Source organism: Bos grunniens, chromosome 7 (genome assembly GCF_055505025.1).
Source record: "Bos grunniens cultivar Pamir isolate PY7600 chromosome 7, Bosgru_T2T1.0, whole genome shotgun sequence".
Classification (NCBI taxonomy): Eukaryota; Metazoa; Chordata; class Mammalia; order Artiodactyla; family Bovidae; genus Bos; species Bos grunniens.
In genome coordinates, this window is record NC_141171.1 from 30302733 (window position 1) to 30329860 (window position 27128).

Genomic DNA, 27128 nt, shown 5'->3' on the forward strand with positions numbered 1-27128 from the left:
ACTAAAGCTGTTCTGGTTCCTGTCCTTTCTGAAGTCTGCGTCTTTGGTATTTCCTGGATCTTGGAAATATCAGTGATTCCTCTAGTGAATTACTTTTTTTCATTTCAGTAACTAAAGTCACTTCTGTTGCCCACAACCAAAGTATCATAAGTGATTCTTTATTGAAGACGACAGCAAGATTCTGGCTCTTTTCTCAATCAACCTTCCCAAAGGTAAAGTCAGGATCAATGTCCCTGAATTTGCAGTTTGGAGAGCCTCAGAGTCATATTTCTCCAGGAGACTACCAAGCCCTGCAGACTCTTGCATCTCAACCTTCTTCCACCCCACTTTCTGTCAGAGAGTGAAATACATTTTCTTAAGCCCCAAAATGCTCAAAGGTTGACCGGGATCTCTGTGATTTTCCTAAAATTTAAAACATTTCTCATAGGTGTGCTAAATCTTTTCTTTCATGGTCAAAGTTTGAAAGAAATATCAGATCTAAAATAAATACATCATACTATACAAAAAATTTATTTTTCAATGTGCTAAAATTGAGTGAAGATTTTAGTGGACAGCAAATATCTTTAACTTACATCAGGCTGAACATGACCATTTTATTATAAATTTGAACAAGAAAATGGTCAAATTTTTTCTTATTGAAAAGCCTAGAAGGAAAATCATCCTTTTTATGTCCATGATGAAAGATTAAAAAATAAAAGCTTACCATTTAAGAATTTACAAACTTGTGTAGACATGATACTTTTCCTTCTAAGTCTTTATTTCAATCACAACAATTTCATTATAAAAACTCATAAAGCCATAAATGGGGAAGATAAAACAATGAGCCTTAAATACAAAGAGGTATCAGAAGTTACTCATAATATTTTCACTGGCAATCCGTATGTTATTGATTTTCTCTTCTTATAACTCTTGCAGTAATGTCCTTCGCTTGAAATTCAACCTAAGCTAGGAAGTAGTAGCAAATAAAACAATTCCAACTTAAGGAAATTGAAAGAGAAAACAAGACAGCAGAAACCTGGATATAGTTCAGAGATGAAAATAACTGTCAGCTGACAGTTAATTCTGCCGGTTAGAAGATGGTGCCAAGGCGCCCCAGGCTAAGAGTGAGCCTCTGTGGACTTCCGGATTTCACTCTGTTCTACAGCTAGAGACTAACCAGTATCGTCACCAGTCAGGAGCATCTTTAGTCAAAGAAGTGACTGAGAGTCTCTACAACTCCAAAATCTCCTCAGTGTATGCCCTACTGATTGCCTGTCAATAGCATTATTTGAGTACACGAGGAGAAGCAGAATCTCATTCAAATTTAAAAGGAATTGATCAAATTGGAAAAATTTTTAACTATCATGCATTAAAGCACAGACCATTAAAGCAGCCCTGGGGAAATTCATTCCAGAGTGGAGTACAATAATTTCTTACAAAACGAAACATGCTGAGGCCTACATTGAGTAATTCACAGTTAAAGATCAAAGCCCAAAGTTTAACTGGATTCAAAATAAAGGTGCATCAAATCACAGAACTTTAAGTGTAATTTCAGTAGTTTTGAAGGATTCAATAAAAATAACTTTCAAAGGATAAATTATGCTTTCCTGACCTTGCATGCTTGTTAAATGGCTTCAGTTGTGTCCAACTCTTTATGACCACAAGGACTGTAGCCCACCAGGCTTCTCTGTCCATGGGAGCCTCCAGGCAAGGCTACTGGAGTGGGTTGCCATGCTCTCCTCCAGGGGATCTTTCCAACCCAGGGATAAAAACTCAACGTCTTTTATGTCTCCTGCATTGGCAGGTGGGTTCTTTTTACCACGGGTGCCACCTTCCTGATCTCACAGTATTGTTTTTCATCATCATTAATCAAATCTGAGTCATATACAGAAAACCAGCAAGCATGGTAGAAGATGAACCGTGTCTGCCTCTGAATTACGAGAGTAGTTATAAGACATTTGCTTCTAAATATTTATTTTCTTTCAGCTTCTTTTTAAAATTAAATTTTTTGAGACCATTTACTGTTCTTTGGAAGGAATGATGCTAAAGCTGAAACTCCAGTACTTTGGCCACCTCATGTGAAGAGTTGACTCATTGGAAAAGACTCTGATGCTGGGAGGGATTGAGGGCAGGAGGAAAAGGGGACAACAGGGAATGATATGGCTGGATGGCATCACCGACTTTATGGACATGAGTTTGAGTGAACTCTGGGAGATGGTGATGGACAGGGAGGCCTGACGTGCTGCGATTCATGGGGTTGCAAAGAGTCAGACACGACTGAGCGACTGAACTGAAGTGTCTAATAAAACTTACTTCCAAAAGAAGGCAACCATTATTTGGCATCAAAGGTACAAAGATAGGTAATATAAATAACTCTTAGAAGACTTTTCAAAGTAGTAATACGAAGCATCATTTAATTTTTAGGAGTGCAATGTGTGGGACATGAGTCACATTTATTTTCACAAAGTTTTCACAAACTTCCTGTAGCCCCATAGGAAATGTGTACCTGGTTGGAAATGGCAGAGTTCCATAGTGGGGCAGGTGTGAAATCCATGTTGGCATGTAAGGGGTGTTGCTGCTGCTGCTAAGTCGCTTCAGTCGTGTCCGACTCTGTGCGACCCCATAGACGGCAGCCCACCAGGCTCCCCCAGCCCTGGGATTCTCCAGGCAAGAACACTGGAGTGGGTTGCCATTTCCTTCTCCAATGCATGAAAGTGAAAAGTGAAGGTGAAGTTGCTCAGTCGTGTGTAAGGGGTGTAATCTGTGGCAAAAAGAAGAAAGTCCACAGCATCACACCCAAGCTAAAAACCTGCAGTGTCCATGTGGGTGGTTCTCTCAACCTCAGCATGCTCACGCTCTTGTCAATCTTCTTCTCAGGATCTTCCAGACTCGGTCGAGGGGTTTCCTGAACTCTATCTATACTGATTTCTTTCTGCTAAAGCATTGTGCAGAACGTTTCCCCTCAGCTCACCACTCTTGTGAGCAGGAAAAACAAAAACAAACAATACACCCTAAATTTTGTAAGCACCTATCCTTCTCTAACACTGAGGGATATTTAATTATTCAGGTGTTTTTCCAAGCTAATGTTTTATAAACTCATAGAATCCTGGAGCTAGAAGCTGCTATATAGTTCACCCAATCTGACTTTTCATTTATTGATGAGACAAAATTCTGTCCTAGAGCCAGAACATTGGTCCTAATCTCTGTCTCCAAAGCATGAAAATGATACTTTTTGGTCACATTTACCATTCTGTTGGGATTGGTTTTTATTCTCTTGTTCCACAGCTTGGAATCACTAATTTATTCTGGGTGATGAAAGACTTAAATATATTAGCTCTGGAAAATACACAGTGCTCGCCATTTGAAGGACCGATACTATGTGCTCATTATGCAGAAAGCAAATGCTTAGTGTAAATTTTTTGTATAAGCTATAGCTCATTAGAACACATGATTAATTAGATGTCCAAAATGTACCCGGGGAGAGCTTTTATGCTGTCTTTGTGGTGATCTGACATTGGTATCAGATTCTACTGAGCATCCATCAGATCTTCTAGATGCTTCCGAATACACCATCCTAGGAAGTAAACAGTTACTTAGTGGGAATCCAGATGGCCCAACACTCGCTGTTAGGAATCAGTTGGTACTAAGAATGCTGACTGATAAGAAGTTGGTAAGATGAGTGGGTACAGGGAAACTTTGACAGAATGCAATGAATCTGGGATTGTTTATCGGGCATGTCTGGACATAAAGACAATATTTTAGCTAATATTAAGGCATGGTAGTCTGTCAGCTTATTCATTAAGATTTAATCAAATTATCATCTAGAATGAAATATCTATTGAAAAAAGGACTTGGAGCAACCTCATGGCTAATAAAATAACCTAACAAGCATGGCTAAAGTGATTATACATCTAGTTTCTCCTGGATATTTGATGTCTCTTGTCCCAGCACAGTTTTCTTTTCTTTTTTAAAATTTATTTCATTGACATATAGTTGGTTTATAGTGTTAATTTCTGCTGTACATCAAAGTGATTTAGTTGTACATATAGACACATTTTTTCTGTATTCTTTACCATTATGGATTATCACAGAATATTGAACCATTATAATTCCCTGTGCTATACAGTAGAACCCTGCTGTTTATCCATTCTGTGTGTAATAGTTTACATCTTTGAATCCAAAACTCCCAATCCATCCCTCTCCCACCCCGATCCCCTCTGGCAACCACAAGTCTGTCCTCCATGTCTGCGATTCTGTCTCAAAGATAAATTCACTTGTGTCGTAATTTAGATTCCACACATAAGTGATACCATACAGTATTTGTCTTTCCCTTTTCAACTTTGTCTTTCTCTTTTCTGACTCTCTTTCACTTGGTGTGACGATCTTCAGGTCCATTCATGTTGCTGCAACTGGCATTATTTTGTTCTTTTTTATGGCTGAGTATATTTCATCATATACAGGTACTACATTCTCTTTATCCATTCCGTCTGTTGATGGACATTTTGGTTGTTTCCGTGTCTTGGCTGTTAGTCCCAGGATACTTTTCATTAGCATATCATCCCCTTTCCCACTCCTGGTGTGGTCAATAAATCCTATGTTCAACCTAGAGCAGTTATTGAAAAAGAGTTGATTGGTAAGAATAGGAATAGGGATATTTGGAAGGAATCGAATGTCTCAAAGGTATCTTCTCCCTCTGGGGATAAATCTGTCACTGCCTTACTTGAAGACTCTGTAATGGTCTTACCTGAGGAAGTTATCAAACAAGGAAAATCCTAGTCATGGGCCTGACCTCCGCTGACCCTGACTGTCTCCAGGCCTATAATTAGAATCCCGAGAGAAGAGCCACCCAGGCCCTATTTGACTTTTGTAACAACAACAGGACCTCTCTCGACTGGGAGAGGCCTGTGTTCAGCTACCACAACAGTCACAGTTCTTCACTTAATTCTCAGACCTGAGTCCCTACAGAAACATCCCTAAAACTTTGAGGTGATGCAGGTTGCATTTTTGCCTTATCATATTGTTCATGGGGTTCTCACAGCAAGAATACTGGAGTGGTTTGCTATTCTCTATTGTGGATGGTGACTGCATCCATGAAATTAAAAGACACTTGCTTCTTGGAAGGAAAGCTATGACAAACCTAGACCACATATTAAAAAGCAGAAATATCACTTTGCTGATAAAGGTCCACATAGTCAAAGCTATGGTTTTTCCAGTAGTCATGTATGGATGTGAGAGTTGGACTATAAAGAAGGCTGAACACTGAAGAATTGATGCTTTTGAACTTTGGTGTTGAAGAAGACTCTTGAGAGTCCCTTGGACTGCAAGGAGATCCAACCAGTCCATCCTAAAGGAAATCAGTCCTGAATTTATTCATTGGAAGGACTGATGCTGAAGCTCCAATACTTTGGCCACCTAGTGCAAAGATCTGGTTCATTGGAAAAGACCCTGATGCTGGGAAATATTGAGGGCAGGAGGAGAAGGGGCCAACAGAGGATGAGATGTTTAGATAGCATTACCGACTCAATGGACATGAGTTTGAGCAAACTCCGGGAGAGAGGCAAGGACAAGGAAGCGTGGTATGCTGCAGTTCATGGGGTTGCAAAGAGTCAGACATGACTTAGCAACAGACCAACAGCGCAAGGATGCATTTAAGGGGATCTTGTAATACTTCATAAATATGTTCTATGATTTTCTTTCTAGCTTTCCACAAAGGAAAATCTTCATTTATCAGAGGAACGGTGCACTGGGAAAACAGAACTACCTAGGACTCTCAGGGGCGTTTGGATGTTGCTCTGAGCTAACACTAATTCCAAGAGATGGAGCTGACTCTCAGTGTGGTTCACTAGTTAGAATGGAGACTGAAAGCGCTGAGGTTTGGAATAAAATCGTGAACCAAATCCAGCTCATCAAGGCCTAGTACGTTCCTGAACCTACCTGATAGTTGTTCTCCTGGTTTCTAAATGTAGTACCAGTACAGATAACCTCAGCAAATGGCCAAATCCCCACACTGGATTCCTGGTTCCCAAAGGATCAGTCTGTATCTCTCTTTCTGGCATATTTATTAATAATACTCCTTTTCAAGGGGCTTCCCTCATGGCTCAGCTGGTAAAGAATCTGCCCGCAATGCGGGAGACCTGGGTTCAATTCCTGGGTTGGGAAGAGCCCCTGGAGAAGGGAATAACTACCCACTCCAGTCTTCTGGCCTGGAGAATTCTGGATACTTTTGGAATATCTGGAGATATTCTGGATAGTCCATGGTGTCACAAAGAGTCGAACACAACACAACTGAGCACTTTGACTTCACTTTTCACTATCAAAAGTAAACTGGTTTTGATGATAAATTATACGGTCATGCTAGCTATTATGGTAGGAAGGTTCAGAGAAAAAACTCTTAGAGCTCTCCATCCCCATCAGAAAGTAGATCAAGAGCTGTATCTCAGAAAGTATCACATCTGTGGGAGGAGGCTGGGAGGGGTGGGGGTGGAGATACAAAGTTAAATGCTACCTTCAAAGACTTAAAAGATTCCAAAATAGTTTGTTTGGCCTAGGCAGAAATACCCTGTTGCTGCTGCTGCTGCTAAGTCACTTCAGTCATGTCCGACTCTGTGCGACCCCATAGATGGCAGCCCACCAGGCTCCCCTGTCCCTGGGATTCTCCAGGCAATAACACTGGAGTGGGTTGCCATTTCTTCCTCCAATGCATGAAAGTGAAAAGTGAAAGTGAAGTCGCTCAGTCGTGTCCGACTCTTCACGACCCCATGGACTGCAGCCTACCAGGCTCCTCTGTCCATGGGACTTTCCAGGCAAGAGTACTGGAGTTGGTTGCCATTGCCTTCAGGACTCCAAAATATTTCATAAACATTCACATCTAGTTGATTATCGTAAACTGAATCGGTTTTTTCAGGGGCTTGCCTGATGGCTCAGCAGTAAAGAATCACCTGCCAATTCAGGAGACTCAGGTTTGATCCACAGTTTGGGAAGATCTCCCGGAGAAGGAAATGGCAATCCTCTCCAGTATTTCTTACCTGGGAAATACTATGGACAGAGGAATCTGACACGTCCATGGGTTGCAAAGAGTCAGACACGACTCAGCAACTAAACAACAACTGTTTTTCAACTTGGAGTGGCCAATCCAGATTTAGTTTCTTTAGTGGAGCAAATAAAAGCAGTTTTTGGTTTGCATCTATTGGTCTGACAAATGCTTTCTCAATAAACAGAAAAGCTCAGAAGTTTATCTTCACTTTCTGCAGTAGTATACTTACCTTGTCTCAGGATTACAACAGCTCTTGTACTCTGTGCCACAATTTGAACCAGAATGTCTCACCATTTTGTAGGACCTCATGCTAGTCTAATACACTATTACTCCACGCTGTAAATACCCAGGAAAAGAGGTAGCATTGACTTTAGATAGGCCTCCCACTTATCTGAACACATAGGAATATTGTTGTCACTATGAAGGACAACTTTGCCACTGAAGAGAGAGTCATGACACTTGAAAGACTTCATCGGATTTTGGAAGCAACATAAGGTAGAGCTTTGATTCAAAGCTGTCAAATTCGAGTGGGGCTCAGAACCTGTGAAGGCAGACAGTTCCAGCTGTACTGCAGGCAGCTCTGCTCCTTTATGACCTGGTGAATCCAACAAGGTTCAAAGTTTCTATAGCAGATTGGAATTCTCTCTAAATTCTGTGAAAATTTCAGTACACAAATCATAACAGCGGCCTGTAGGGTGCTGGCTTATAAGCACAGTCTCTTTGCCTAGTTAATAATTCTCCTTTTGAGAAACAGCTAGTAGGTCCTAGCAGAGATTGAGCACCTGTCCTTAGGGTTCAACTCATGAACTTACTGTCATAAATGAAATATTTGCAATAAAATCGGATGTGCCCTGAGACACTCTGTGCTTGCTTGGTGAGCACATTAAGTGGTCACATTGAAATAAGTAGAACCTAGGCCTGGGCTTAACTACATGGACTCCCATCACTAAGGCTGGCCTGCCTACTCCCAGCACTGAATGTCCACCTTGACATTTGCATTAACTAGATCTGAGCCTCTGATGTGGTTCGCAGCTCCAAGGGGACCAGACAAGCAATTAGTGTCAGGCAGAGTACACTGTTTCAGGAAGGGACAGTTTTTGTTTTCGTTGGAAGGATATTTATTTTGGATTTGAATTTGCCTTTCCTGGCTAGTATACATCGGCAAGTAACACAGTCTATGGATTTAACGAACACTTTGTTCATTAGCAACTTCTCTTACAAAATGTTACCTTTTAAACTTCTATATTGCAGTATAATTTAGTAACAGTGTTGTGGTAGTTTCACCTGTACAGCAAAGTGATTCAGTTATAGATATGGGTGTATCTAATTCTTTTTAAAATTCTTTTCCCATTTAGGTTGCTACATAATATTGAGCAAGAGCTGCCTGTGCTCTACAGTAGGTCCTTGTTGGTTATCCACAAAATGCTACTTTTAATAAGTTTACTTTTTAGTGAAATAATGCAGTACTGATACCTTCAGGGTTGCAGGGCACCACGTGACATCACTTGATAGTTTGCCTTATAGAGTAAGAGAATACCTATTGAATATTCAGTTGTGTAGCTTAGGGAACTCCTCTGGGCGCTATTCTGTAGATGCCGTTTGTACTCTGAACCAGAGACAGATACTTGGTGCTTTTCCACGACAGCAATAATATATGAGTCCAAGAATCAGGGCATGGTATTGGGAGTGGCACCTCTCACTCTTAAACCTAATGACCTACTTGTCCTTCCTTCTTAGGGCTTTGCTGATTTAACAGTCTTAGTGCTCAAATATTTCTTTCAGCAGATGAAACAATTATGGTTTCACTGAATTGGAAGCAACAACCTTGATCTACCATTTGGGGGTTCTCATGAAATTGGAAGGGCTTCCCTGGTAGCTCAGCTGGTAAAGAATCTGTCTGCAATGCAGGAGGCCCCAGTTCGATCCATGGGTTGGGAAGATCCCCTGGAGAAGGGCATAGCGACCCACTTCAGTATTCTTTCCTGGAGCATCCCCATGGACGGAGGAGCTGGGCAGGCTACAATCTATGGGGTAGCAAAGAGTTGGACATGACTGAGTGACTAAGCACACCACATGCCATTGGAAAACAAGCCAAGAATGGGACTATAGTCATGTCTGTGACATATAAGATTTACTGTTTATGTTATGGAATCGTGTATAGAAATTAGTTTGGCAGGCTTAATGTATTAAAGTGTCTTGTTCTAATATAAATCGGTAAATAATAACAATTTTCTGTTACATGTCAGTAAAGTGTCTTGAAGAAGGAGTATTTCTTCCTAGTTTCCACAGAAGCACTGTATTTCTGGTGATGGTTACAGTGATGTCCTAAGTTACAGTGATGTTTAGCAGAATTGAATCTATCAAAAATAAATGTAGTTACTACCTTGCAAAAGGGTAAAGAGGTGTTTAGATACACAGAGGATACAGCTGGGATGCTTTCTAGTCATGCAAATCTTTTGTTATGTTGGGCTTTTCCTTCTGTGTACATCCTTATAATCCCTCCAAAGCATTCTAAAACTTCACTCTTTTTACAAGTATGGAGAAATGAGGAAAGGAGGATGGCACATGGAGATGCAAGAGACCTGGATTCAATCCCTGAGTCAAGAAGATCCCCTGGAGGAAGGCATGGCAACCCACTCCAGTATTCTTGCCTGGGAAATCCCATGGACAGAGGCACCTGGCTGGCTACAGTCCATGTGGTTGCAAAGAGTCGGACATGACCTAGCACACACTCATGCACATGATATATGAGGAAAATTGTCTTCCTCTTTTAAGATAAACCCCCCAGATAAATCATGTGAATGACTTTCAGATGTCCCCACATTTCTCAAGAATAATTTCTGATAAACACTCTTGGTCACATGCCTGAGTATAAGGAACATGAAGATGAAAAACATTTGACTACTGTGGCTTCTACAACAGATGATATTGCAAACTGGGGATTCTGCACAAATAAAAAGGGGTTGGAGATGGTGGGACCCCTCTCTCACCTCATGAAAAGGCAATAAAAATGTCAACTGTCTTATATCACTATAATTAGTATGTGGTATATTTATAAAAATAAGTCAATATATAAGTAAACAGAAAAATCTTTTTTTTTTTTAATCTGTAATTTCTAGGAATTCAATTGTTGGAAACAATGATTTGAAAGCCTTGATTAAAGACAACACAATTTCAGGGTTACAAAAGACTTTTGATACCCCCTTGCAATTTAGTGACATGAGATTTTCCTTTTGGGGACAGAATATCATATGATGCTGACAAATGCAGTGACAATTTGAGTGTCATAGTTTCTTGTGATACTGGAGGTGACCAATGATAGAATCTTTGGGGTACAGTCTCCTAAAGTCTCCTGTTTACTTGTCTAGGTTCCATTGGAAGGATCGGGGTATACACTGCAAGGTGCTTGCAGGAGCCTGCAAGGAGATGAAGGCCGAGCAGGTCAAGGTGAAGTGATTCCCTAAGCAGCCAGAAGCAGCAGCATCAGGGAGTGAGTACAGATCATGATGGGGTCGGGGTGCCAACAGCAAGGGAAACATTATGAATGAGGTCAGATGTTGGGAAAGCAGGAATAAATCTAAAATTGGAAGGGTCAGGGTGAAAACCGAAGTACCAGCTGTGTGGTGTGTGAACAGCCCAGAACATGCTGAAGCAAGGCAGGACCAAACACCAGTCAGAAATCTTCTGGGTCAGAGGAATGAGGCTGAGTTACAGGTAGATGCTCAGCATGTGAAAACCTCTTGGTTTCTGCCCAGGCATCCTTGGTTATTGAACCTAGTCACCCCTAGAATCAGACAGGCTTTTGCCTGCACCTACACTCATAGCAGCATTGCCGGCAGGCAGAGTTCTGCAACTGGGCGATGCCCCCCATATCTCTGTCTGGGTCACTGGGCTACCTTTACCTGTGAAAAAGAAAGGTGATCTGCTCTGCCTCATTGAGTTACGACAGAACTCTCTGCATCTCTTCCACTTTTATTTAGAGCAAATACTGGTCTCCTTACATGTAAACGGGTTCCTCCAAAACCAAGCAGCTTCTTGTCCTCTTCCCCATGTTTGAGAGATTAGAAATCACTCTATGACACATGGTAGACTACTATATGTTTTATACAGTTAAAATATCTTCAAAAATCTCAAGGAAAAGAAACGTAATTGTTCTTGTGAGCAATGCTAAGGCAATGGCAACCCACTCCAGTACTCTTGCCTGGAAAATCCCTTGGACGAAGAGCCTGGTGGGCTGCAGTCCATGGGGTTGCGAAGAGTTGGACACGACTGAGCGACTTCACTTTCACTTTTCACTTTCATGGATTGGGGAAGGAAATGGCAACCCACTCCAGTGTTTTGCCTGGAGAATCCCAGGGGCAGGGGAGCCTGGTGGGCTGCCGTCTATGGGGTCTCACAGAGTCGGACACGACTGAAGCGACTTAGCAGCATACAAAATTCCAGCAAATCAGAAGAGAAGAAAAAGAAACCAAATGTTAAATCTGTTATGCAAAACTTGAAACAAATGAGTGCTATTGTTTGGAAGTTAAACAAAATATAGAAACAGATTTATATAAATGCTATCATACTTTAAGCCAAGTTATTTTCTATAAAATGATGACTGAATTCTCAAACAGCTTCAATTCTTCTAGACCTTTGAGTCTCAACCATTTAATATTTGATAAATGTGGAGGCATTATGTATGACTCCATATTTCCATGGTCTGATTTTATCTTTTTGTTAACATATTCTTATTAAATAGCTATGTGGAGTTGAAGGTAACAAGTAGGCCAAAATAAAAGTAAAGGAATAACTTATTGAAAGTTTATTATGTACAAAATGAAAAACATTTCCTACTTCAGAATGTAATATAAATTGCAAAGGACAAAATTATTTATTCCACATAACCATTATTGATGTATAGTTAATCAGTCCCATACCTACTACCAATGAAATTAAAGAAGCCAGTGTAAGTTCTTGCCCTCAAGGAACTCATGTTACAGCCATCTCTGACTTCTACCTTTCCCTTATGCTTAATATCTGGGCTTCCTTGGTGGCTCAGACTGTGAAGAATCCACCTGCAATGCAAGAGACCAGGGTTTGATCACTGGTTTGTGAAGATCCCCTGAAGAAGGGAGTGGCTACCCACTCCAGTATTCTTGCCTGGAGAACCCCATGGACAGAGGAGCCTGGTGGGGTACAGTCCGTTGGGTCTCAAAAGAGTTGGACACGGTTGGATGACTAAGCAATATGCTTAATATTTACAAGCTATCAAATCTTGTCGGTCTGATTTCTGCATGATTATTCAAACATTTTTTTTTCTTTCCGATCCCCTAACAACCAGACAATTTAGACTTTTGTTATAGCTTTTAAAGCTTATTTACTGTGACCAAGTAATCCATGCACATTTATTATTTTAAAATATTATTAAATACTAAATACATTAAAATATTCCAACAGTAAAAAATCTCTCTCTCCCACACCTGTTTGTCCTCTTATCCTCTTCTCAGAGGCAACCACTCTTAGCAGTTTTTTTTTGTACCTGGGCAGGTATTCAATGTCTATGTGAATGTTTATTTGTATTTTATACAAATGATAACATGCAGTATACTGCATTCTGTGTCTTGTTTTTTATTTTATTTTTTAAATTGAAAAACGTATATATTTGTTATTTATATGTCTGACTATGCCAGGTCTTAGTTACGCAAACTCTTCATTGTGGCATGTAGGATCTAGTTCCCTGATTAGGATCGACCCCAGGCCCCCCTGTATTAAGATTGTGGAGTCTTAGCCACTGAACCACCAGAGAAGTCCCATTGCTTTCTAAAGTAAATGTATTTGGAAGATTTTTCTATATCAACATGTATTAGCCTCATTAAAAAAAAAAAATAGCTGTGTGATTAATGGGTATATCACCACCCACTATTTGATTAAATAGCTCCCTACTGTATTAGTCAGGATAGACCAGGTTACGTTACATAAACAAATAATCCCACAAATCTCAGTGGTTTATTTCTTGCTTACAAAATATCTGTTGAGGTTCTGGGCAGCCGTCCAGGGAAAATGCCTTCCATATGGCCGTTCAGTGATCATCTGTTGAAAGTGCCACCATCCTAAAGCTGTACCATCTGGAACAAGTGGTCTCCTTAGTTGATGCAGCAGAAGAGGAGAGAGCATTTGTCCAGAAGCAAACCTGCAATGCTTCAGTGTGAGACACACACATTCAACTTGCAACCATTTGCCAAAACTAGTCTCTTGACCTCTCCTAACTGCAAGGACAGTAAGGAAGTAAAATTGTCCCATGTGCCTGAACGATAGGAGAGCTGGCCATGTAATTAACGAGAAATCCTTCAAAAAACAATATTTGAAAGCCACTGTTAGTCTGAACCCTCTTAGGGAAGTCCCTTGCATAGCTTTGCCTATTTAATAAACATTTATTAGCTAGGTAAAAATTATAGAGTATGCCTATCCATTGATAGCAGGGTCAATGAATAGCCTTTAACAAGGTTAAATACCTTAGCCAAAAAGTGCCATCACAAAGGTGAATCTGAGTTGTTGTTGTTGAGTCGCTCAGTCGTGTCTGACTCTTTGTAATACCATGGATGCAACACGCCAGGCTACCCTGTCCTTCACTATCTCCTGGAGTTTCTGAGTTATCGTTACTATTTTTAGACAAAGCAAAGATGGAAGATAGAGGACAAATATTTGAGGAATTATTTTAGTACTGGCTTGGTTTGTAAAGGAGTAATTAATAAAGCTTTTCAGAGGCTGACAGCAACAAAAAAGGTGAATAAATACACCCACATTTCTAGCAGCATCATTCACAGTAGCCACAGGGTGAAAGCAACCTAAGTGTCTATCAGCAGATGAACGAACAAACAGGATATGGTCTGTACATACAATGGGATATTATTCAGCCTTATAAAGGAAGGAAATTCTGACACATCCTGTAACATGATGGACCTTGAGGACATTATGCTAAGTGAAATTAGCCAGTCACAAAAAGACAAGGACTGTGTGGTTCTACTCACATGAAGTACCTGAAATAGTCAAATTCAGAGGTAGAAAGTAGGATGGTGGTTGCCAGGAGCTGGAGGTGGAAGGAACAGGGAGTTAGTGTTTAATGGGTACAGAGTTTCAGTTCTACAAGATAAAAAAAGTTCTGGAGCTTTGGATGGCTCCAAATAATGCCAGGGAACCATATGAACAAGGTCGATTTTATGCTATACAACATAAAAAAGATAGCTAAAAATCTTTGGGAAATGACTACAAAGTTCCGTGAGAAAATTCTGATTTGTTCTGATTCTTTTATGGAAGCAGTTGACATGAGAGGAAGGAACTGGTGAGCTGGGAAAGGAGAACTTGTGGTCAGAGAACAAGAAATAGGAGTTAATGATTTGAAATGTAGAACAATTTCAGATGGTGCTGGCAAGATCTAGGATATGGCCATAGGAGCAGATGGCTGAGGCAGAGCAAAGGAAAAGCTAGACTATGTGTGTGTGAAAGAACCTGGAGCCAGGATGTTAGGTGGGACATCCATGTAGACATTGAAATCACCCATGGGAATGCCAGAGTCTGAGAAAAAGAGGAAGACTGTGAGCAAGGGGTCAAATTCTATGAATGAGTAAAAGTTAGGTGATTCCATTGCAGTTGATCAGCCTCCCTGAACTGTACTGAATCTCAAGCTCCCCAGCATGGAGCAGATGAGCTCATCGATGGTGGTCTATGTAAATGAGAATGACAGCCAGCTGAAAAGAGAAATGTAGCTATCCCATGGACTTTTCAAGTCTGCAAGAGCAGCACATTCCTTCCCGGTAGGAAATCTGTGTGGGGAAGCACATTACTATTTAGAAGCCATTTAGTGAACGTGGAATCAGAGAGAGTGGCAGCGGTTGAGAGGGGGGAGAAGGGACCATTGTAAAGCTTAAATGCCTGATGTCATCATCCTGTAATGACCTGATTTATCAGCCTTTAAACCAGGGTCACCTACCATGAGAACTAGGGAGAGGGGTTGTAAGCTAAAGCATCCACCCTCACTGGAGACACTGAGTGGGTGTTGTAAAGTTTTCTCTCTGGCATCTCCTTTTCACTAGGCAGTCATGCTGACGACCCAACTTTCATTGTTTTTTTTTTTTTTCCTATAAAAATAATGGCATCAATTAATGGGTAATATGATTAAGGAGACATTCTGCCTCTGTAAGACATGCTGACATTTGCCATGGACTGAATGTTTGGGACATCTGTACGTTGTAGTTCTACTTCCCATTGTAATGGTATTGGGAGGTGGGGCCTTTGGGAGGTATAGTAATTAGGTCTATGCCCTTAGAGAAGGAGGAAGAGATACCCCAAATCCCACTCTCTGCATGCATGTAACCAGGAAAGGCCATGGGAAGACTTAACCAAAACGAGGGCCCTCACCAAGAACCTGACCATGCTAGCACCCTGATTTCAGACTTCTTGGACTCCAGAACTGAGAGAAATGAACATTTATTGTTTAATCAATGGTATTTCTTGTGATAGCTGAAACTGACTGAGATAGCACTTTCTGATATTAGTGTCACTTTTAGCAGTGACGAATCTGCCTTCCCTTATAGCAGCTATTATTTTTACTATTACTAATGTTATTATGTATATTATTATATTGTCATGTTCAGCTTCTCAAAATTTCTGATGCATATTCTGTCCTGTTGGCCATATAACTATATATTTTAATTATTCTTTTATTAATCGATTCATTTCAAAGAATCTTCTAAGTGAAGGGCACTTCTACAGGTGTGTTATACATTAAGGTCTCAATAATCCTAAACTAAGCTGTGTTCATCATGGAGAGACTAGAATTTCTTAAAGAATGATCTCTGACCAAGGACCACTCTAATGGAAATGATTCTTAGTCTCAAGAAAGCTGCCACTAATTGGATTTTACTAGGGCATCCATTCAATTTTGAAAGGCCATTTTTACTTGCTGCATCTTACTTTTTGTTGAGTAGAGAGGTGCCTTAATACTTAGAAAGCCTTTTAGTATAGCATCACATGAAGAAGAAAGCCTGTGGTGTCATAAACATGAAATGGCTTTTACTTATTCTAGCTTTAAATTTTCTATTTATTTTCCCTTTTATTATGGATAGGCCAATAAGCACACAGATGGATCTAAATGTTGATAAGTATGTATTACCCCAAATGATTTATATTTGGATTTTAAGCTAAAAAACATTTTGCTTCTAAGAACAATCTTTATCAATTACCAAATAGAAAGCACAAGAGAATAAAAGCAAGCAAAAATAAACTGGACAGGAACTATAATCCCAATCTCAATCACTTTTAAAACCTAGTTACATATTTTTCCAAAAATAATTTATTTGCCTCTGGTTGTGTATCTTTTAAGATTTTTTTGATATGTAAGTAAATAGTTTTTAATAAATGTGATCAACCATATTGCCAAATACTTTCAATAACATTATTTTTTGCCTGCCTTGTGACCATATTTCTATTGATATATTTAGATATTTCTGTATTTGTTTCTTTTAAAAAACATCTCCATGGTCTTGCCTTGTATGGATATACCATACTTTAGTTATTACTCAAAAAATGGGCACACGGGTTGTTTCCAAATTTTTCATTCCATAAATAACTCTGCGTGAGTATCCTCATACCTATGCTTTTTGCAGTTCTTTCCTTGAGATAAATTTCTAGAGATAATTTCACTACTTATTGCCAGACTCTGCAAAGTTTGTGCTGATTCCCTCTCTGACGACAAAAGTGAGAGAGTGCTGACTTTCCCGTACCCTCGTCATTATGAGGCCTCGTCACTCTCCTCTGTTTCTGCCAACTCACAGACCAAAATGGACAATAACTTGAGCTTATGCTTGAATGTGTGTAGATTTGCCATTTGGGGAAATTTGAAGAGGAAATAAGCCACAAAATGGAGACTGAGCTTGGTAACTTCTGGATGTTGGTCAGTTGCTCTTTTTCACCTCTTACCTCCATCTCTTGATCCTCATTCCCTGCTCCATTAGAGGGAGGGAGAAAATTGTCTCTGAAACTGAAACAGGGCATGAGCTCTTTCATGTTCAAAATTCATATCACCAACTCACACATACCTAGGTTTGAAACATGTAGTTCCCTTTAGTTTCAGTTGTCTACACTGGCCTAATTATGAAGTGAAATGGAACTCTTCTCTTCAAACGCCTCTTGTGTCTAACTCGCCATCACCATAGTTCAGGACATCGTCAGTCTACCCGTTTTTCAAGGCTCAGTTTATGTGCCACATCCTGCCTAGTCTCCCCGCCCAGTCACTCCCTCACACTAAACTATATAACCTACTACACGTGCCACAGTGTGCCGTGTTCTGCCCAGGATGAGGAGCGATCTTTTCAAGCATTGCTCTGCTGTGCTTAGTTGCTTCAGTCATGTCCGACTCTGTGTGACCCTATGCACTGCAGCTCACAACAGGCTCCTCTGTCCATGCGGATTCTCCAGGCAAGAATACTGCAGTGGGTTGCCATGCCCTGCTCTAGGGGATTCCCAACCCAGGGATCAAACCTGTGTCTCCTGCATCGCAGGCAGATTCTTTACTGCTGAGCTACCAAGGAGGCCCCCTTTTCAAGATGCTGTGCTGTACCTAGTTGCTTAGTCATGTCTGACTCTCTGTGACCCCATGGCCTGTAGCCTGCCAGAGTCCTCTGTCCATGGGGATTCTCCAGGCAAGAATACTGGAGTGGGTTGCCATGCCCTCCTCCAGGCTTTTCAAGCATACAGGTACCTAATTTTAGTGAAAGCTCCATGAAGAAGTTTGATTTTTAGGTTTCTCTTGATCTTTGCAAATATAACACCTTCGGTCTTGTCCTGTCCCTAATATCTGTACTCGAGTGTGTCACAAATGAAAGCAAACCTCCCTATGATTTCACATCCTCTTGCAGTAACCAGATTTTCCTTTGTAACCAAATTAGAAAGATAAATACACTCTTGTTAATCCATTTCCTTGTTCTCACACTCACTGGTTAGTACAGTTCAATCAGGCTTCTGCTCTTCCTACTTTCACTGACCCCCACCCAAGTCTGAACAATCTTTTCTTAATTCCAGATTTAGGTGATTAAAAAAAAAAAAATTTGCCCTGCTAAAATGACCCTCTGTTGTTAGAAAAATGCTGAAATCCTTAGCATGGTTAAACAGAGATCTATCTGCCCCCAGTCTCGTCTCATACTGGTTTCTCTGAGCTCCTGACACATCAGCTGCTGCTTTTGTCCTTGGATGTGACATGCTCTTATCTGTGTTCTTGACTGGAACTCCTATGTATATATACCTTTGCCTGAACAACTCCTATTTATCTTTAAGTCTTACTTTAAATATAGGTCAGGCCCCACTGTCCTTGGATCTTGTAGCATTCTGTTTTCATTATAGTGCTGATCACAAATTAATTAACTATTGGTATAGTTCTTTAATAGATCTCTTCTCTACCAAACTATGAGCTTCACGAGTAAAACACTAAATCTGTCTTACTCTTTGTATTCCCAACAAAGTGCCTGATACACAGTAGACAATAAATGTTTGTTGAGACAGAGGAAGGAAAGAATGGATGCAGGTGTAGGTAAGCTTAATGTGACAAGTTGAGGAAAAATCTCTTTTGTGCTTATGCTCTTCTCAGTAAAGTAGGAGATGAGAAAATCTGGGAGTGACTAACAGTTTATAAGTGGCAGAGAGGGTATCAGAGTTTTGAGGGTGATTAGAAACATTTCAGAATAATCATGATGAAGAGTTGGAGACTTGCCTACGTAACATAAATACATTTTTCAGCAGTGTGAGGATTAAGGTTAAGTGTCACGAATATGTGACAAATTAACCTGCCTAGTTGCCGGGGACCAGCCCCAGCTGATCCAGGGTATTCGAAGCGGGGACGGCATTGGCGACCTATTTATTTAAATATTTATCAAAGATATAAAGAGTAATAGGATGAGGATAGCTCAGTGAGGAAATTCAGTGGAGAAAAGAGGCTGAGTAGCTTGGTTTACACGGGAGACCAATAAAACTTCAAGACAAGAAGTTTGCACCACTTACGTAGGCCGCAGGCGTCCTTCCGTTCTCCCAAAGGAGAGGAGACACTGAGGCCTCCCCGGTCGGATCTTAGAAGCCCAGGCATAATTAGCAAGCATAGCGGGTTCCGCGCTCCAGATGGAGACTCAGCCAGAATTTGGGAGACAGCGCGACATGGGGAGACCAAGTTTCAGTGAACAAGGCCCGCACTTTATTTTCCAAAGTAGTTTTTATACCTTAAGTTGTGCATAGAGGATAATGGGGGAAGGGGTGGAGTCATGCAAGGACAGCAGTTCCTGGTCCTAATCAAAGCCAGGCTTTCAAACTTATCATATGCAAAAGTTCAGGTGAATTACATCATCTTCTGGCCAGGAGGCCTGTTAACATTTTAAGAAACTTATCTTTCTCTAAAGGTGATTATTCCAAAGTCAGGCACCAGCCTCCAAAAAAGCGTTGGACAAAGCTGCATTCCTATAGGGCAAAGGTGAGGTGGGCTCAATCAAGAAAAGAATTAACTCAAGGGTCCAAGGTTACAAACATTAAGGCTACTACTTACATTTCTATACACCCATTATATCAATCAATACACTGCCAAGGACACAGTAGGTAAGGAGTATGGAGACTTAGCAGCAAACATTGGCCCAATAAGTGAAAAACCCTTCACCAATACAATTTCTAATCAATCTTTTAACTACTCAAAGGAATCTGTGTTTAGACAGTTTAGAACATCTCCTGCCTCTCACAGTTGGGAGGCTCTGAACAATCACATGTGGCCGGAAAAACCTATTCAGGCAGGCTAGAGGATTTCCAAAGGAGTTTGTAGGTTAAACACTGTCACACCCAGGAATTATTAACTGGAACTGTAAGCTAACTCTTTTCAGACAGAGGTAGTGGGGGACAGCCCCCCGTAAAGTCAAAGGTGTAGGTGAAAGCACAAGCAGAAAGTAGGCAGACTCTGGTTTTGGGGGTAGATGCTCGAGAATTTCCAGGGAGACCCCTGAGGCTTGATCCCGCCTTTGTGTATGCCAAGCCTCCTTCCTCATGACCTTTGCCACGGGCGGAACTCGCTCCCTGCACCTAGTGTAGGATCTCCAGGGGAATGTTGGAACTTGAGTGAGCTTGGTGAGGAAGTGGGATAGAATAACAACTGGGCAAATGAGTTTAGGATGTTGGGAAGAAAATGTTGAAGTGCTGGATTAAAATAGATAAGCTTTATAAGAAAGAAAGAAAGGCAAACTTGATTGTCAGGAGAAAGATAAAGGGTCTGTGAACTGCAGATCTACTGAGGCTTTTGAAAAATTGTAGTAAGAATATAGTTCAGGAAGAAACTGGAAAGAGAGAAGCTTTGTCGGAGCATGCATACTAAGTCATTTCAGTCATGTCTTACTCTTTGTGACCCTATGGACTGTAGCCCACCAAGCTCCTCTGTCCATGGGGATTCTCCAGGCAAGAATACTGGAGTGGGTGCCATGCCCTCCTCCAGGGCATCTTCCCTGATGCAGGGATCAAATTGGCATCACTTCTGTCTTCTGCATTAGACAGATGAGTTCTTTACCACTAGTGCCACCTGGGAAGCATACAATACCTGAATTAGTCATTCTGACAGTGGAATATATTCAGTTGATCATAAGTTCCAAGGAATAGCCATGGGTGTGTGTGGCTGCAGTGGGATGACAGAGGTCTTGAAAGATGTGTGAGGCAGGTGTTGAACCACCAGGAAATTGAATCACCCAGAATGAAAGCCTAGCTTGGTGTGGAGAAGATGAGTGAGTGTGGTGCCAAAATTTCAGAGAATGGGAGGAGAAGTAACCAGGATGTAGGAAATACGATTCTGAAAGTTGCAATAGTTGAAACTATGAAAGTATGTATGATTGCCCAAAGGAGGGCTTGTAGCACAAGAAAATGAAAAGTCACCAATATTCACAGAGTATGGAAAGAAAACTAGGTATGTTAAATGGCTGGGAAATCATGGCCAGATAGGGAAGACGAAAAACCACTGCAAAGTATTAAAAAAAAAAAAAAAAAAAGTGACAATTGGCGTGTGCCTGGAACAGAGCCTTGCATATATTAAAAGTGAAAAATTAAAAGAGGTCAGTGAAAAAGGTTGAGAGGAGATGATCATAATGGGGATTAATAAGTTCTTCATGCTTATCAGATTAGATCAGTGTCTGACTCTTTGCGACCCCATGAATCGCAGCATGCCAGGCCTCCCTGTCCATCACAAACTCCCGGAGTTCACTAAGACTCACATCCATCGAGTCAATGATGCCATCCAGCCATCTCATCCTCTGTCGTCCCCTTCTCCTCCTGCCCCCAATCCCTCCCAGCATCAGAGTCTTTTCCAATGAGTCAACTCTTCGCATGAGGTGGCCAAAGTACTGGAGTTTCAGCTTCAGCATCATTCCTTCCAAAGAAATCCCAGGGCTGATCTCCTTCAGAATGGACTGGTTGGATCTCCTTGCAGGCCAAGGGACTCTCAAGAGTCTTTTCCAACACCACAGTTCAAAAGCATCAATTCTTCGGCGCTCAGCCTTCTTTACAGTCCAACTCTCACATCCATACATGACCACAGGAAAAACCATAGCCTTGACTAGACGAACCTTTGTTGGCAAAGTAATGTTTCTGCTTTTAAATATGCTATGTAGGTTGGTCATAACTTTCCTTCCAAGGAGTAAGCGTCTTTTAAAATCATGGCTGTAGTCACCATCTGTAGTGATTTTGGAGGCCAGAAAAATAAAGTCTGACACTGTTTCCACTGTTTCCCCATCTATTTCCCATGAAGTGATGGGACTGGATGCCATGATCTTCGTTTTCTGAATGTTGAGCTTGAAGCCAACTTTTTCACTCTCCTCTTTCACTTTCATCAAGAGGCTTTTTAGTTCCTCTTCACTTTCTGCCATAAGGGTGGTGTCATCTGCATATCTGAGGTTATTGCTATTTCTCCCGGCAATCTTGATTCCAGTTTGTGTTTCTTCCAGTCCAGCGTTTCTCATGATGTACTCTGCATATAAGTTAAATAAACAGGGTGACAATATACAGCCTTGACGAACTCCTTTTCCTATTTGGAACCAGTCTGTTGTTCCATGTCCAGTTCTAACTGTTGCTTCCTGACCTGCATACAAACTTCTCAAGAGGCAGATCAGGTGGTCTGGTATTCCCATCTCTTGAAGAATTTTCCACAGTTTATTGTGATCCACACAATCAAAGGCTTTGGCATAGTCAATAAAGCAGAAATAGATGTTTTTCTGGAACTCTCTTGCTTTTTCTATGATCCAGCGGATGTTGGCAATTTGATCTCTGGTTCCTCTGCCTTTTCTTTTTTCTTTTTTATCTTCTCAATTTTTTCCTCTTTATTTTTTTTTTAATTTAATTTTTAAACTTTACAATATTGTATTAGTTTTGCCAAATATCAAAATGAATCTGCCACAGGTATACCTGTGTTCCCCATCCTGAACCCTCCTCCCTCCCCATACCCTCTCTCTGGGTTGTCCCAGTGCACCAGCCCCAAGCATCCAGTATTGTGCATTGAACCTGGACTGGTGACTTGTTTCATACATGATATTATACATGTTTCAATGCCATTCTCCCAAATCTCCCCACCCTCTCCCACAGAGTCCGTAAGATTGATCTGTACATCAGTGTCTCTTTTGCTGTCTTGTATGCAGGGTTATTGTTACCATCTTTCTAAATTCCATATATATGCATTAGCATACTGTATTGGTGTTTTTCTTTCTGGCTTACTTCACTCTGTATAATAGGCTCCAGTTTCATCCACCTCATTAGAACTGATTCAAATGTATTCTTTTTAATGACTGAGTAATACTCCATTGTGTATATGTACCACAGCTTTCTTATCCATTCATCTGCTGATGGACATCTAGGTTGCTTCCATGTCCTGGCTATTATAATCAGTGCTGCGATGAACATTGGGGTACACATGTCTCTTTCCCTTCTGGTTTCCTCAGTGTGTATGCCCAGCAGTAGGATTGCTGGGTCATAAGGCAGTTCTGTTTCCAGTTTTTTAAGGAATCTCCACACTGCTCTCCATAGTGGCTGTACTAGTTTGCATTCCCACCAACAGTGTAAGAGGGTTCCCTTTTCTCCACACCCTCTCCAGCATTTATTGCTTGTAGACTTTTGGATCGCAGCCATTCTGACTGGTGTGAAATGGTACCTCATAGTGGTTTTGATTTGCATTTCTCTGATAATGAGTGATGTTGAGCATCTTTTCATGTGTTTGTTAGCCATCTGTATGTCTTCTTTGGAGAAATGTCTATTTAGTTCTTTGGCCCATTTTTTGATTGGGTCATTTATTTTTCTGGAATTGAGCTGTAGGAGTTGCTTGTATATTTTTGAGATTAGTTGTTTGTCGGTTGCTTCATTTGCTATTATTTTCTCCCATTCTGAAGGCTGCCTTTTCACCTTGCTAATAGTTTCCTTTGTTGTGCAGAAGCTTTTAAGTTTAATTAGGTTCCATTTGTTTATTTTTGCTTTTATTTCCAATATTCTGGGAGGTGGGTCATAGAGGATCCTGCTGTGATTTATGTCGGAGAGTGTTTTGCCTATGTTCTCCTCTAGGAGTTTTATAGTTTCTGGTCTTACGTTTAGATCTTTAATCCATTTTGAGTTTATTTTTGTGTATGGTGTTAGAAAGTGTTCTAGTTTCATTCTTTTACAAGTGGTTGACCAGTTTTCCCAGCACCACTTGTTAAAGAGATTGTCTTTAATCCATAGTATATTCTTGCCTCCTTTGTCAAAGATAAGGTGTCCATATGTGCGTGGATTTATCTCTGGGCTTTCTATTTTGTTCCATTGATCAATATTTCTGTCTTTGTGCCAGTACCATACTGTCTTGATAACTGTGGCTTTGTAATGGAGCCTGAAGTCAGGTAGGTTGATTCCTCCAGTTCCATTCTTCTTTCTCAAGATAGCTTTGGCTATTCGAGGTTCTTTGTATTTCCATACAAATTGTGAAATTATTTGTTCTAGCTCTGTGAAGAATGCCGTTGGTAGCTTGATAGGGATTGCATTGAATCTATAAATTGTTTTGGGTAGTATACTCATTTTCACTGTATTGATTCTTCCCATCCATGAACATGGTATATTTCTCCATCTATTAGTGTCCTCTTTGATTTCTTTCACCAGTGTTTTATAGTTTTCTATATATAGGTCTTTAGTTTCTTTAGGTAGATATATTCCTAAGTATTTTATTCTTTCCATTGCAATGGTGAATGGAATTGTTTCCTTAATTTCTCTTTCAGTTTTCTCATTATTAGTGTATAGGAGTGCAAGGGATTTCTGTGGACATGATCCTCTACATAGAAAACCCTAAAGACTCCACCAGAAAATTACTAGAACTAATCAATGATTATAGTAAAGTTGCAGGATATAAAATTCTCTGCCTTTTCTAAAACAAGCTTGAACATCAGGAAATTCATGGTTCACATATTGCTGAAGCCTGACTTGGAGAATTTTGAGCATTACTTTACTAGCGTGTGAGATGAGTGCAATTGTGTGGTAGTTTGAGCATTCTTTGGCATTGCCTTTCTTTGGGATTGGAATGAAAACTGACCTTTTCCAGTCCCGTGGCCACTGCTGAGTAGGGTACTATAAACTTGGGAAATCCACTACAGCATTATCAACATTTAGATAAATGTCTTATGAGTGGATATCCATGCTTCACTCTAATGATTTTTTTTTAATGAAGCATATGCATTTTTTCAAACTAGAAGTGAAACAAGATGTCAATCATTTATCACCTGAGATAATAGTTTTATTGGAGTATAATTGCTGTACAATGTTGTATTAGTTTCTGCTGTACAAGGAAGTGAATCAGCAATATGTATACATATATCCCCTTCCTCCTGGACCTCCCTTCTACCCACTGCCCCATCACACCCAGCTAGGTCATCACAGAGCACTGAGCTGAGCTCCCTGTGCTATACAGCAAGCTCCCACTAGCTATCTATTTTACACATGGTAGTGTATTTATGTCAAACTTAATCTCCCAATTCAAACTACCCTCCCCTTCCCCCACATGTCCATATGTGCATTCTCTACATCTACATCTTTATTCCTGCTCTGGAGCTAGGTTCATTGTACCATTTTCCTAGGTTCCACATACATGCATTAATATATGATGTTTGTTTTTCTCTGGCTTCCCTGGGGGCTCAGATGGTAAAGCATCTGCCTGCAACTCAGGAGACCTGGGTTCAATCCCTGGGTTGGGGAGATCCCCTGGAGAAGGAAATGGAAACCCACTCTAGTACTCTTGCCTGGAAAATTCCATGGATGGAGGAGCCTGGTAGGCTATAGTCCATGAGGTTGCAAAGAGTCAGACATGACTGAGCAACTTCACTGGTTCTGACTTACTTCACTATGTATGACAGACTCTAAGTTCATTCACATTGAGATAATGTTTTAAATTGTGTATAGTAAGGATTTTTTTTAAAAATATTTTTTATTGAAGGATAATTGCTGTACAGAATTTTGTTGGTTTCCACCAAACAACAACATGAACCAGCCATAAGTATACATATGTCCCCTCCCTCTTGAACCTCCATCCCATCTCCCTAATAAGGACTTTTTTTTTTTGAAAACACATGCTATATGCACTGTATAGTACTGTTTTTTTGGAAGCAAGAAATATACCTATAAAATGCACAGGGCATAGTTATCTTTCCATTGGCAATATTTGTTGAATGCCTGCTATGAGTCACACTCTGCACTAGCAACTCTGGTTATGACTGTGCCTAAGGCAGAGACAGTCCTGCTTCCAAAAGGCTGCAGTCTTTAGAAAAGAAAAAAAAAAACATAATTATGAGGACCAATATAAACGGGGAAATACCTGGTGCTATTGGCATATGTAACAGGGGATGGGAAAGACAATCCAAAATGTTATTAATAGTAGAGGTTATGTCTGAAAATCAGATTGCAAGTGATTTTATATTTGTCCCTTGTTCTTCACTATTTTTCAAATTTTCTGTTTAGGATAAAACACTTGTTACTAGGAAAGACATAAAGTTCATTGAGTGAAAAAAGTCAAAGCATTTTTCTTTGCATATTTTCTTACAATTCTAATCAACAGCTTCAGAAATTTTAAAGGTTATTTTAAAGCACACTAAAATGTAATGTAAGACACATTACATGTTCTTTTCCTGGATTAGTCAGCTAGAGTTGTTGATTTTTGTTTAATCTTGGACATCCTAATAGCATTTGGATTTAAGAATAGATTTGTGGCAGATCTAGTAAAATAAGCACTAATTAAGAAACCCAAAGATTCAAGGCCAAGATTCATGCTCCGCTCATACAGAATCGTGAACACTTTGTGCCTCGGTTCCTCCAAAGGATGAAGGGAGAGACTGGAATTGCCCATCAGAGCATGGAAGAAGGTTGGAAATCTTGTTTAAGGCACTGCAAGCTATGATCACATTTATTACCATTAAGTGACACAACTAAAGGGTAGCTGGTAGAAAATTCAGTATTAGACAGTCTCTGGTGATCATGGAGAAATAACTTTTATAGCTATGTACAATAAGGTTTTTTGGCTTCCCAGGTGGCTCAGTGGTAAAGAATCCACCTGCCAATGCAGGAGACGCAGGTTTGATCCCTGGGTGGGGAAGATCCCCTGGAGGAGGAAATGGCAGCCCACTCCACTATTCTTGCCAGGAAAATTCCATGGACAGAGGAACCTGGGGAGCTACAGTCCATGGGGTTGCAAAGAGTCATCATACACAACTGGCAACTGAGCACACAACACATACATATAAGTTCTTATCTACATTCTGAAATAACGTAGTTAATGTTCTCAAATAAAAAATAAAATTTAGATGAGAACAGGGCAAATACCTAGAGCAGATAATTTGTGCATGCAGGACAGACACTCTAAAAAGAGACTAATGACTCTTAAAAGTTAAAAATATAGACTATAACACCTATACACACATGCATTACATTTCAGAAAGAATTAGTGATTACATGCACTCAACACTAAAAATACACTGACAATAATGTAATATTTGGGATCCTGTAAGCTCTTCATCATTAGGGATGTCATTTACTGTGGATATTTAAAGTATCAGGAGATAGAATGCTGGGCAGACATGTTTTG

At 40.4% G+C, this 27128-nt stretch overlaps 1 protein-coding gene and 1 long non-coding RNA gene across 11 annotated transcripts in view; one reads left to right on the forward strand and one right to left on the reverse strand.

Annotated features, from left to right (window-relative positions):
- The window catches only part of CEP120 (centrosomal protein 120), a 170986-nt gene that overhangs the window by 12636 nt on the left and 131222 nt on the right, over positions 1 to 27128 (forward strand). For 6 of the 9 annotated variants that reach the window (XM_086410653.1, XM_086410643.1, XM_086410644.1 and 3 more), the window contains exon 2: positions 10381 to 10502. The exons of the other annotated variants lie outside the window; for them this stretch is intronic. The gene's annotated coding sequence lies outside the window, so the exon portion shown is untranslated. The remainder of the gene's footprint in view (positions 1 to 10380; positions 10503 to 27128) is intronic. 9 annotated transcript variants of the gene reach the window in all.
- LOC147368983 (uncharacterized) lies at positions 11804 to 19276 on the reverse strand. Of its 2 annotated transcripts, none has more exons than XR_015168468.1 (3): positions 19043 to 19276; positions 13016 to 13184; positions 11804 to 12069 (listed from the first exon to the last, which is right to left on the reverse strand). It is a non-coding gene; the product is annotated as an uncharacterized LOC147368983 (long non-coding RNA). The 2 variants fall into 2 exon arrangements; XR_015168469.1 differs by lacking the exon at positions 19043 to 19276 and adding an exon at positions 14023 to 14076 and having other exon boundaries at positions 13016 to 13192.